The sequence below is a fragment of the Xenopus laevis genome, chromosome 7L, assembly GCF_017654675.1.
Source record: "Xenopus laevis strain J_2021 chromosome 7L, Xenopus_laevis_v10.1, whole genome shotgun sequence".
Classification (NCBI taxonomy): Eukaryota; Metazoa; Chordata; class Amphibia; order Anura; family Pipidae; genus Xenopus; species Xenopus laevis.
Window position 1 is genome coordinate 49,060,733 of NC_054383.1, and position 12,265 is coordinate 49,072,997.

Below are 12,265 nucleotides of genomic sequence, written 5' to 3' on the forward strand. Positions count from 1 at the left end.
GCTCTTTGAGAAGCAACAGGACTGCTACATGAAATAAGTTGCTTTTCAGTTTGAATTTTTCAATAAATGTCATGACATCTATGGTTTTAGAGGAAGTGAGTTTGGTCGAGGTTTCAAAAACCTCTAAAACCACTAAAATGTGACTGTTTATAAATAGGCCTCCAAATATGTAAAAATTATATTTTAGCCAACTGACATGCAAGCTTTACAATTTTAAGCAAACAGCTCCATGCTAGAAATAAAATGAAATCCCTTGTGACTAAGGGACCTTTCATCTACTCACCATACATTTTGGGTACAGAGTATGTCAAAAGAGAAAATCACCTGACCTGTGTTTTGTACTGAAGGCTAGATACATGTATGATTTCCAAAAGGCCCCAGCATATTACTTTGGCCATGTTGTTGGTCTCTTCTCTTCCCTAAAAATATATCTTTTTGTCATCTTATCAGATCTACCCATATGGGCATATGGATACTGTGGACCTATTATCCTCAATGGTTTTTAATGACAGTCCTTCTTCTAGCAATAGTTACTGGAAAAAACAAATCAACACTCAACAACACTTGTTGGTTAACCTGTAATTCTGGTTTCACTACAAAGGGGGGCACTAACGTTTAATACAAAGAGTACCAGTTTGGACCAAAGTAATTTCATATATGGAATGTGGAGACTGTAATATATTACATCAATCCCTTGCAGTGTTCAATTTTGAATTAATTTGTAACAAAATTCATTGACTGTGCGACACTGAAATTAATATTTCTACTTTTTGCCTTCTTAAAATAAAAACAAAAATGCTGTTTTCTTTGTCTTATGATGGATTTGATTATTTAGTTGATTATTTTTTTATTAATGGTTTGCAAATATGTATACATACAACATATATATATATATATATATATATATATATATTTCTCTCCACTATATTTATTATATAGTATATTTCATCCAGCTGTCACATCAACTGCCTCAAACCCACGCTTCCATTTGTTAAGGGAATTGCCATGGAAACTGAATCCTTGGGAACTACATTTAAATGAGTTAGAAGTATGACTTGAGCAGAACAATCCTGCCCAACGCCCCCACACAAGAGTAGGGGATGTTCCATTATAGAAAAAAAAAGCTTAATAATTTTTGCTGGGGTGTAATGATTGCCAGCTTGCGTAGGAAGAACTCATATTACTATTTTGATAGCAGCTTCATGGAGTTCCCATTTTCTCCACAATAAAAAGCTCAATTAGGAATTTCTTGCTATTTATGCCAGTTATATCCACAGATATATTATGATCCACTAACAGGCAAATAAATACTAGTACTGTTTATTAGCTATATGTATAAATCAGAATGTTGTTATAACAGGAGTGAATTTCTAGTTGCAAGTGAGGGGTTTGCACCTGCTTCAATCATATACTGATGTCTGAATATTGTAAAAATATTAGCCACAATGAAATAGGCTATTAGTAATAAGTCTGATATAAATATAGATGCTGAACATACATGCTTATTGCTGTATATTCAGTGGTTTAATTTACTTATGACTGACTATGGAATATATACTTCATAAATAAAGTGTTCCTGCAGTGTCTGAATCTATACTGAACTTTAGGTGGAAGTTCTAAAGTGTAAAGCACACTTGATTGTTTGTACTACTCCATTGCTGGTTTTCAGTGTTTCTATTCTGATAAGCCCAAAAGTAATACCTGTTAGCATCTGTCATATTTTTGATGTTGATTTCCATGTTAGGTTTTGATCAGCTACGTTTACACACTAAGGCATTTGTCCTATTTTAGATTTCACATTTTGTCCTATTTTATATATTGTACACTGGTTAAACAATGGAAAAGTTGCCTGTCAAGATTAACTGTAAATTCAAATGGTATATTTGCAGCTCTTACCAAAAAAGTCATGTCAGACTACCTTTTTAGCCACAAAAACAACAAAAAATGTACCTCTCTGCTAACGTTGTATGCTATATTTCCTCTTGCAATATACAGATTTTGGACCTGTTATCTATAATGCTCAGGTTTTCCAGATAATGGATCTTTCCATAATTTGGATCTTTATACCTTAAGGGTAGGACTCAATGGACGATTTCGGCGTGATCCGACTCGCTGCGATAAAACGCAGTTGTTTTGCGTTGGATCAACGCTGCGACACCATGCGAGAATGCATTCACTTACCTTACGCCAGCATCGTCCATGTAGTCCTACCCTAAGTCTACTAGAAAATCATGTAGACATTAATAAACCCAATAGTCTGGTTTTGCTTCCAATAATGATTCATTATATCTTAGTTTGGATCAAGCATAAGGTATTGTTTTATTATTAAAAAAAATTGGATTTATTTGATAAAATGGGAGATGGCCTTTTCGTAATTCAGAGCTTTATGGATAACAGGTTTCCAGATGAATGCTACCGCGTTTTTTGTACTTTGTAACTTGCAGACAGTGCCTGTGTGCTTTTAAATACTAATATTATCATGATATCAATGGCAACTTAGCAAAAAAAAAATTTGACTCTCACTATACACTAAGGGACACATTTACTAAGCTCAAATGAAGGATTAGAATGAAAAAAACTTTTTTTTCTACTTCGACCATCGAATTGGCTACTTTGACATTCGATTACGACTTCGAATCGAATGATTCAAACTAAAAATCGTTCGACTATTCGACCATTCGATAGTCGAAGTACTGTCTCTTTAAAAAAAACTTTGACTACCTACTTCGCCACCTAAAACCTACCGAGCACCAATTTTAGCCTATGAGGACCTTCCCCATAAGCTTTCTAAGCAATTTCTGATTGAAGGAAAATTGTTCGATCGATGGATTAAAATCCTTCGAATCGTTTGATTCGAAGGATTTAATCGTTCGACCGAAGTACATGCAGTAAATCCTTTGACTTCAAAGGATTTTACTTTGATGGTCGAATATCGAGGGTTAATTAACCCTCGATATTCGACCCATAGTAAATGTGCCCCTAATATTCTGACCCTACACTATGAAATTAAAGTGTATTTCAATGTATGAAAAAGAAAAACAAACCTTAGAAATGTTAGTAATTATCGGTAAGAATAGCACCTTACTTTATGAAATTTATTAAAAGGCTAGGTAAGTGCTGTTCAGTTTTTCCCTGCTCGGTATTAGAAAACTGTTTTTTGTTGTACACAACATGGCTGTAGACAAAAACAAATGAAAAAGAAAAAAAATCTCATAGGAACGATGAGACATTTCATTGATTAAAAGACCCAGCAGAGATCTTCATATGCTTATGTGGTAGATCACCACTGAGCAAATCAGAGATATTTAAAGATGAAAGGAGCATGATTTATATGGCTAATTGTGCTTTTTCAGGGCACTTCTGAGCAGTGATTAGATTTCACCCATGGGTATTATGTGGTATAGATCCATTTATTATGCCTAGTTATTTAAACAGTGCTTAGTTAATGCACTCTCTGAGTAGTCTGGTTGCATCCAAATGATGGTTCACTACACTGGTCAATAAAGTTCATTTAATCTGTGATAGGTTTCCTTTGCCCTATTAGATTTGTGCTTTTAAATAGGTCATTGTATTCTTTTATTCCTGTCACATTTGTTTTCTCCTCATATAAAAACATGCTGCTATGTTGCTGCAATGTTGCTGCAATGGCTGAACAAGTGTTTTCAGTGCAGGTAAAAGGCCACTATGCTTTTTGTTTTTTTAATTTTCGGAAATATTAAGAGCTGAATGATGATTATTTGAAATTCATTTTTTTAGTTGCATCTTAGCTTTTCCTAAGGTACGTTTCAGGTTAATGCCCACAACCTTCCTTATCACCCTACACTAGAGCCCTTCTGTTTTATAAGCCACTTAGAACATCCTACTCTGGTACACATTATGGCCATTTTAGCTATTTAGCAGACTGCCTTATTAATAGTAAATTACCCCTCTAGTCTTTCTTATTACACAGTGAAGAGGTGAAATGTTAACTATTAAACTGTGGCTAACAAGTCAATGATTAGAGCAATTCCACTGTTGCCCTTTAAGAGATAAATAAATAATTATGCATAAATATGGGTCATAATATTACATACACATCTATTCAAAATATACATATATTCCTTTATGCTGATGATTCAGTTCTAAAGTGACAGTTCAACTAACGAGCAAAAAAATTATTTGGAATGTAACCCGATACTAGGTTGGGGGGGTCTAATGGCTTCTCTTCTGATCAGATCTGCTGAACAGCAAAAAAATGTTGCATTCACATCCTCTTTCTTGCTCAAAGTGGTAGAGAAAATATTGTAACTCTCTCTACTGTGCCAGTGAATTGGACACTAGGCACCAGTAGTTCTTAACTATGAACAGATGTTTTATTGAACATTCACCATATAGAATATGATGTACTGTACTTCCCTTGTAAAATATTAATGAAGCAGTTAGATCCAGCAGAACAAAAATAGTGGGCAGTTTAACTTCTGCTCATATGCCAATACATTCAGGAGATGAATGTAGGGCCGTCTTACTACAGGGTTACCACCTCTCATGAAAAAAAAATAATAGCCGGATTCCTAGCTGTGGACTGTATTCTAGGCAGGTGCTACCTGGAGAGCACACACTTTTCCTTGGTGGAGACAGAAGCATGTGTTCCTTCCCCTTTTATAGACTATGAAATAGGAACTTCCCCTACTACTCCTGAGCCATTTGAAATAGCTCCCATCCACAGGGCACTGAACATTACCCAAGACTTTATGTAAGGTAGGGAACTTTACACCCCACATACTAGATACAACACATTAAGACACAATATGACACATCTTACAAATATCACATTGTATTTCATACAATATTTAAGCTATACAGTTGTACAGTCCAAACCATGAGTGTTACATATCTAGTATAGTATATTGTAGGAATCCTGGTTCCTTGTTTACTTTCTATTATGCACACCTAGATTATACTGACCTGTTTTTCTATACATTGAAAACCAATTCATGAACTGCCTACATATGTATAATATTACACATTTAGAGGCACATTTATTAAACCTCAATTTTTTTCTGGTCAAGGTTTTTAGGAGGAAAACTCGAATTTTTTGTCGGAAAAATAAAAGCTAAAATTTTTAGAGATTTATCATAAGCTGCTAAAAATCTGAATCCGCCATTTCAAACCTGCTGAGGTCATATAGAAGCCAATGGCAGATGTCCACGAAGTTGTTTCTTTACATCATTATCTCAAATTGGGATTCAGTCCGATAAACTGTAAAAAATGAGTTTTCACATCGAAAATTCAGTAAACTGAGTTTTTAGAGCATCAATTGTACAATACTAATTGCCACTCGATTTTGTTGCAACGTTTTGTTGCTCCAATTTTTTTCTAGAAAAATTATTGATCAATTAGTTCAAGTCATGGAAGGATGTTTGGTTAACTATGTTATAAAAAACTGAGATTCATTTGAGTTTTAGTAAATCAGCCCCCTAAATGAAACACCTATGAAATACAGGCAGTTATCATTTTGATAGCAATAGAAAGCATCTGTTCTTTATTGGCAAATAATATTATAGCAGTGTAGACTGTTTGGTAAATAAATCTAAATGCTTCCTTGCACTTGTAAGAATGTACCATTATACCTGGATTATTTTATATTCTGTATTTTCTGAAGATGAATTAACCAGTGGTTACAGTTCATATGAAGGCTGTTACAGATAACTATGCAGAACTAACAGCATCTTCAAAGTGAGAGCTGTAAGCACACATTTTATATTTACAGCCTCTTCTGTAATTGAGGTTGCTTCCAGAGACAGATAATTGCTGTATGAAGACTCCACTCTATAAATGCTGCGTTTTTCACTTGGATAAACCTTTTACAGCCATACATCTAAATCTACATATTCTTTGGTCTCGACATGGAGGTTGGCAGTGTACTGCATATTTGATCTTTGCAAGGTAGATTAGTTTCCCTGTGCACATATAAGCAGGAATCCATTATGTAGGGGGATTACCTGTGCTCTAGTAATCTAATTATCTACCCCACAAAGACCAAGCATGGAGTAACTTCAAGTTCTATGTTTGCCCTGTTAAAACATAGGTTTTTTTTTGTAGCTAAAACAATAGGCAAAAAGTATGTTCAGCCCAAGCCTTATTATTATAGGTATGGGACTTGTTATCAAGAATGATCAGCTGGGGTTTTCCCGATAATGGATCTTTCTGCAATTTGGATCTTCATACGGTAAGTGTATAGAATGTAAACATTAAATAAACAAAATAGACTGGATTGGCTTCCAATAAGGATGAATTATATATTAGTTTGGATAAAGTACAAATTTACCCCCCCCCCACCATTTCTCTTGATATGTTTTACTATTATCGCTCAAAACTGTAATATTTTGAATAGTCCTTCAGGATTATTAAAGTAAAAGAGACACAGTTTATTGTTCGGCATCACAAAAACTTTAAACTTTTAAGCAACTCTTGTCAGTTGAAGTAGATTTTGATTTGATTAACACATTATGACTGCACCCAACAGGGTCAGACTGGGGGGCCTGGGGCCCACCGGGGCTGCTGCCTCAGGGCCCATCTCCGGTCCTCCCCCCCATGATTGTGACCGGGAAGAAGAGAGGAGGTGGCACAGGGTGCGACCAACTCCGACCCTGGTACCCAATAATATCTTAAAAAATATCTTATACTTCTGTTAGGAACGTTAATAGTTCCTGCTTACTCCAACAGAATATAAGGTTTTCTCCACAGCCCCTTACACTTAAAGGGATTCTGTCATGACTTTTATGGTGTACTTTCTATTCCTAAATTACACTGTTTACATTACAAATATTTCACTCTACAATATAAAATTTACTATTGAGGCTGCGGGCACACTGAGCATAAGTTCCGCAGCTCTTGGGCTGCATATTTTTTGCAGGCTGAGAGAAGCATGTTTGCAATGTGCCCCATCTTTATTGATTTGAATTGCATTCCGATTGTGTTCGATCACATGCAGCGGAGTGGAGGTCTGGCCAAATATGCAAAGGCAGGTGAGCACACGCAAGTTGGAGTGATAAAATCAATGCAGATGGGGCACAATGCAGATCCATTTCTCTCTCAGCCTGCAAAAAAAATACACGGACTGAGAGCAGCAGAACCCAGATATCAATCTGGGAGCTTATTTCTCATGCCAGGGAACTGATATTTGGTTACCTTACCATTGTTCTGCTAATAGGCAGCTGGGGGGGAAGCAGGGGTTATATCACTCCACTTGCAGTGCAGCAGTCACATGACTGAGGGCACCTGGGATACTACCAACATGTCTAGCCCAATGTCAGATTTCAAAGTTAAATATAAAAAAAATCTGTTTGCAGCACTATTAACTTATGCATTTGGAAAAAAAACATGTTTTCCCATGACAGAAACCCTTTAAAATTGGACCCCTCTTTATACTGAATACTATGCGTTTGCATGCGAGTTTTGGGATTATAGTAATGGATGTTGATTAGCTAATTGCCTTTAAACTAAGCAATATATTACAATGGATGCATTTAATATTCACATAATAGAAAAGCAGTAAGTTACTCACAGCAACATAAATCTGTTCAATCTTGAACAGATACAGGGCACACCCTACTGTAAACTCCAGGGATCAGCTCTACTTTCATCCTAAACCCTTTGATCTAATCTAATGGATATCACCAGGATATTAAAGATACTCACATTCATTCATGGCGCATGCCCAACTTTTGTGAGCTCTGTAAGGTGCAGATCCTGGTCTGTTGAGCTCATATTCTTATTTCTTGCTCCTTGTTCCTGGCTTGTCTTGCTTACAGTAGTTCCTGCTTTGTTCTACCTTTTCTTGTTCTAGTTGTATGGATTTTAGGTTTACTACTCTCTTGCTGCTAGTGCTTTGTTATCTGGTTCTTTAAACTCCATAATTCCCATATACATTTATTTTGCAGTTTTGCCTTCCCTTGTTGACAATCTAGCAGTTAGATTACAAAGCATGCTTAGCCTAGCGTCGTTGACCACAAGTGATCATTGGGTACCTGCATTCACCCTGACCATGTTCTCGCAAATATATTCATTTCTCCCTTCTTCTTTTGCAAAAAACTGGATATAACTTTTGCTCTTCATTTGATACACTATATGGGTCACCTAATTCTGACATCACAATGGATAGCTTATGACAAGGTATGTTAATAAAAATTACGGAAAGACCCCTTATTCAGAAAACCCCAGGTCCCGAGTGTTTTGGATAACATACCTGTATTATGATTGATTGACTGGGATACACCTTTACAATCCCCAGAGGACCATGGAGGACAACCTTGGCATGCTCATGTCCAGGCACCCCCCCCCCATCTCCTTCCTAGCAATACGTGTAGGCTACACAACCAGAAATTTCAGATCATTAATGTTTTCCTTCTGTACCCAACTCATCTCAAATTTGATTGATTAGCTTCTCACAACTCAATGCCTACATTAGGGGGGTTATTTACTAAAACTCAAATTTATCTTATCTTTTTATCTAACCAAGCTCGACCAAACTGCCATCCATGATTTTAACTTATTTATTAATAAAATAACTTGAAAAAATCAGTGCAGGTAAAAACTAGACAAAATAATTTTTTGATGCCCTAATTGCTCCATATTTTTGGGTTATCGTCCGAAAAACAAAACTCATCGCAGATAATGATATCTTCAAATTGTAAAAGGGACATCTGCCATTGACTTAGACATGATTTCAGCAGGTTTGAGATGGTGGATTTTGAGATTTGGACTTTTAGCAGCTTTGGGGTATAATCTTAAAAAAAGCTAGTTTTTTTCCACTACAAATTTGAGTTTTTGTCCAAAAAAAACCAGCAAACAATTGAGTTTAGTAAATAAACCCCTAGGTGTTCAGTAAGTTATTTTAAATTTTACAGCAAAAAGTGAGTGTGGATAAACAGGTAACACATTGGGTAACAAATTTCTAAATAAAAAGAAACCAAGAACTGCAACATCTTGCATGTGTGAAATACGTTTGCGATAGGTCACAAGTATTGTCGAATGCAGGTCTGTTGGGATACTCCAGACAACATGCACAATTACAGATGTACAGTAGCATACAGAGAAACTTAGATAGTCCACAAAGTGGATTTTTTTTTACCATGAAATAAAATAATTTGTACCTGCTCATTATCTATTTTAATATGGAAGAGCAATATACAGAATAACAGAAAAATAACTTTCACATATTAAGTATAATTTTATCACGAACCTGGCAATTCTTGCATATCATGGTTCATTACTAGGTTTATCAGCTTTATTATTGTCCTTAAAAATTCCTGCAACATGAGACCCTAAGGATCTATCTAGTTCTATTTATCATGGTTTATTTAATATAGGCAAAAGTATGATTGTACACTTGAGAAATTTTAATCATACATTCTGAGAGCCATTATGCCAAAAATAATGTGTAAATGATGGTTTAATACCCATTATTATTGTGCCACCAATGGCTGCCTAGCAACTGCATTTACATGACCTATACGTTGCCTTTTTCACTGAGAGAATTAATGTTATTACAATTGAACTAATGCTGAAAAATACAAGGATAAAGAAAGCTTGTCATCGTCTGTCAGAACCTGCAGGTGCATACAAAGCATTTTAGCCCCACCACATGCACAATACATGTTCTTTTTAAGCAAGAAATAAACTCCCACAAACACACTAAGGGACAGGTCTTGCATTTAACATTGATATAAAATCAGAATAATTCTAATAAGCAATTAGATTATAATGTCAGCCTGTCCCTTTTTAACATTTAACACTAAGGTTCTTATACTTTTAATTTTAACTTTCCAAGCACACTCAAATATTAAAAAGGTGCAGATTAAAAGTAATTTGACAGCAGGTTTAATTAGTAGTACGTTCACTGCTGTAGTGCCAAAAGGTCATGCCATTGTTTCAGGAATGTTGCCAGTAGATCACCAGCATCGGTGAACAGCAGTGGTTCTATAGTATGTGTCAAAGCTTCACGATATTGCAAGAACAATAAAAATAGATCTTAGTCACAAAAATCTCAGTTCATTCTCTTGGATTATTAAATAGAATTATGCTGAGCCATAAATAGCTAATTCCTTACCTTTAGCTGATCTGTGCTGGAGCTTGAGAAATGCAGAAATATCCTTAGTGGCTGAAGTGACACACTCGTATGCAATGGCTTGCTCCACTAACAGCAGCCGGTGCTGAAGATTGTCTCATTCCTTATCTTACTGCAGGGGGAGCATGTGCATGTGTGTAGGAAGAGGAGAGGGAGGGAGGGTTGAAGGAGAGTTCCAGCATTATAATGTGGACTGAAAAATAGGGGTAAATAAGAAGAGAAATGTGACTGAATTTATTTTAAAATGTAGTAATAAGAAGGAGATGAAATACTGGATAAGCAGCAGAATGGTATAGATGGAATTGTCTACTGCCTGTTCTGTACCGTGCTAACAGCATACTGTACCTTGAGGATTCATCGTTACTGGGTGAAAGCAGAATTTCTGCATATTACAAAACCAACAGGAATCAATAAGTCAATAATAAAAGCAACAATGATATTATAGTGCAATACACATTTTCACAAATATTTAGGGGGTATTTACTAAAACTAAAAATGTTTTAATTAAAACAAAATTGAACTCAGTTTATCAATAATTGTTCTCAAAAAGTTCAGAGCAAAGAAATGTTTCAACAAATTTGTGCTGCAATTCGAATCATAGGATTGGAGCTCTGAACACATTATGGAATTGTCGCCGCAAAAACATGACTGAATTGGATTATCGGACAAAAACCAATGTCAAGAAATATCTTTAGGGACATCTGCCATTGACTTATACATGAGCTTGACAGGATTGAGATGGAATATTTTCAGATTTGGATTTTTAGCAGCTTTGGGGTATAATAAATGTCTAAAAGTTTTAGGTTTTTTTTCTCTAAAAATTCGAGTTGTATATGTAGATGTTGTATTCAAATTTACGGATAATATAATATATAAATATATAAATATATCAATATATATATATATATATATATATATATATATATATATATATATATATATATATATATATATATATATATAGCATATATTCTTTTGTCGCTCGTCTATGGCTATGATTCTCCACTAGGGATATATGATTCTCACCCACAATGAGTAAATCTCTCTTGGATTTAAATAAATACTTACTCAAATCGAGCCTGGCCACGAAGTTCCCCCCTGGGCCTAACTTGGATATTAACCAGACAGCTTTATTTGAGGTATACATTAATACAGAGTAATTTAATACAGAGTATTAAATAATAGCTCATACGTCCTGAAAGCTCGTGAGGACATGGAGGGAACAATTAGCAATACAACAGATGACCATTTTAACCATTTCTTCTTCCATGGGGCTGATCCAGTAGCATCCAATCATCATTCTTGTTTTAGCTTAACTGTGTCACTAATTCCATCTCAGGGACAGACTCACAGTCTCAGTACAATAGCCAAATAAGGTGCAACTACTGTGTTAGCACAGTGTCCAGAATGGTATCTATGCTGTAGTTTCTGAAACTATATGTGTCTTTCTTGGCAATCAAATCAATACTTGTGACATGAGACAACAGATGTATTCCTTGTTCTGTGCAAACATTCTACATTCTAATAACAGAATAGCGTTTAACCTTGAGCTTCTTCTACAACACAGCAATTCTGTAGTAGTGTCTATAATCTTTGTTCTTTGATAACAACCACTTATGACTTAAATCTAAAACCCTGATATCTACAAACTCAACCACAAAAAATTGAGGTTTAATAAATGGGTCCCTTAGTGCTCTGGATTAGAAAATGAATCTAAAGTTTAACAGGCCTGTTTGCATCCATGTCAGAGGAGGGTCTCTATTCTCTTGCCTCCCAACTTGCATTACCCTTAAATAGTTACCTTTATCAATGTAAAAAAATAACATGGTTAATTATTGTAAACCGCCTAATTTAAAGACATGAGTAGTTCTTACAACATATAACGCTACGATACTTTTCTGGTCTACATTTTCATGTGCATCTTAATGTATTTCTTGCTTTGTCTGTGTTTTTGAATAACAATATACATATTCTTAATTAGGGTTTACTATGGATTTATATAGAATCAAATTTATCATTGCCTCCCTTGACTCAGCCTATCTTTTCATATAATATTGTATATTCATATAATATATGCCAGTAGTTGTGTAGTGTAGTTAATTTGATCTTGATGCAAGATCATGATGGATCACAGAATTCAAACTTGCCCTTTGTTCA

General features: G+C 35.3%; 1 protein-coding gene across 1 annotated transcript in view; it reads right to left on the reverse strand.

The window, feature by feature from the left end:
• rasgef1a.L (RasGEF domain family member 1A L homeolog) overlaps positions 1 to 10,186 on the reverse strand; it is a 151,652-nt gene extending 141,466 nt beyond the window's left edge. The window contains exon 1 of the mRNA XM_041568487.1: positions 10,091 to 10,186. The gene's annotated coding sequence lies outside the window, so the exon portion shown is untranslated. The remainder of the gene's footprint in view (positions 1 to 10,090) is intronic.
• Positions 10,187 to 12,265: the final 2,079 nt, after the last annotated feature.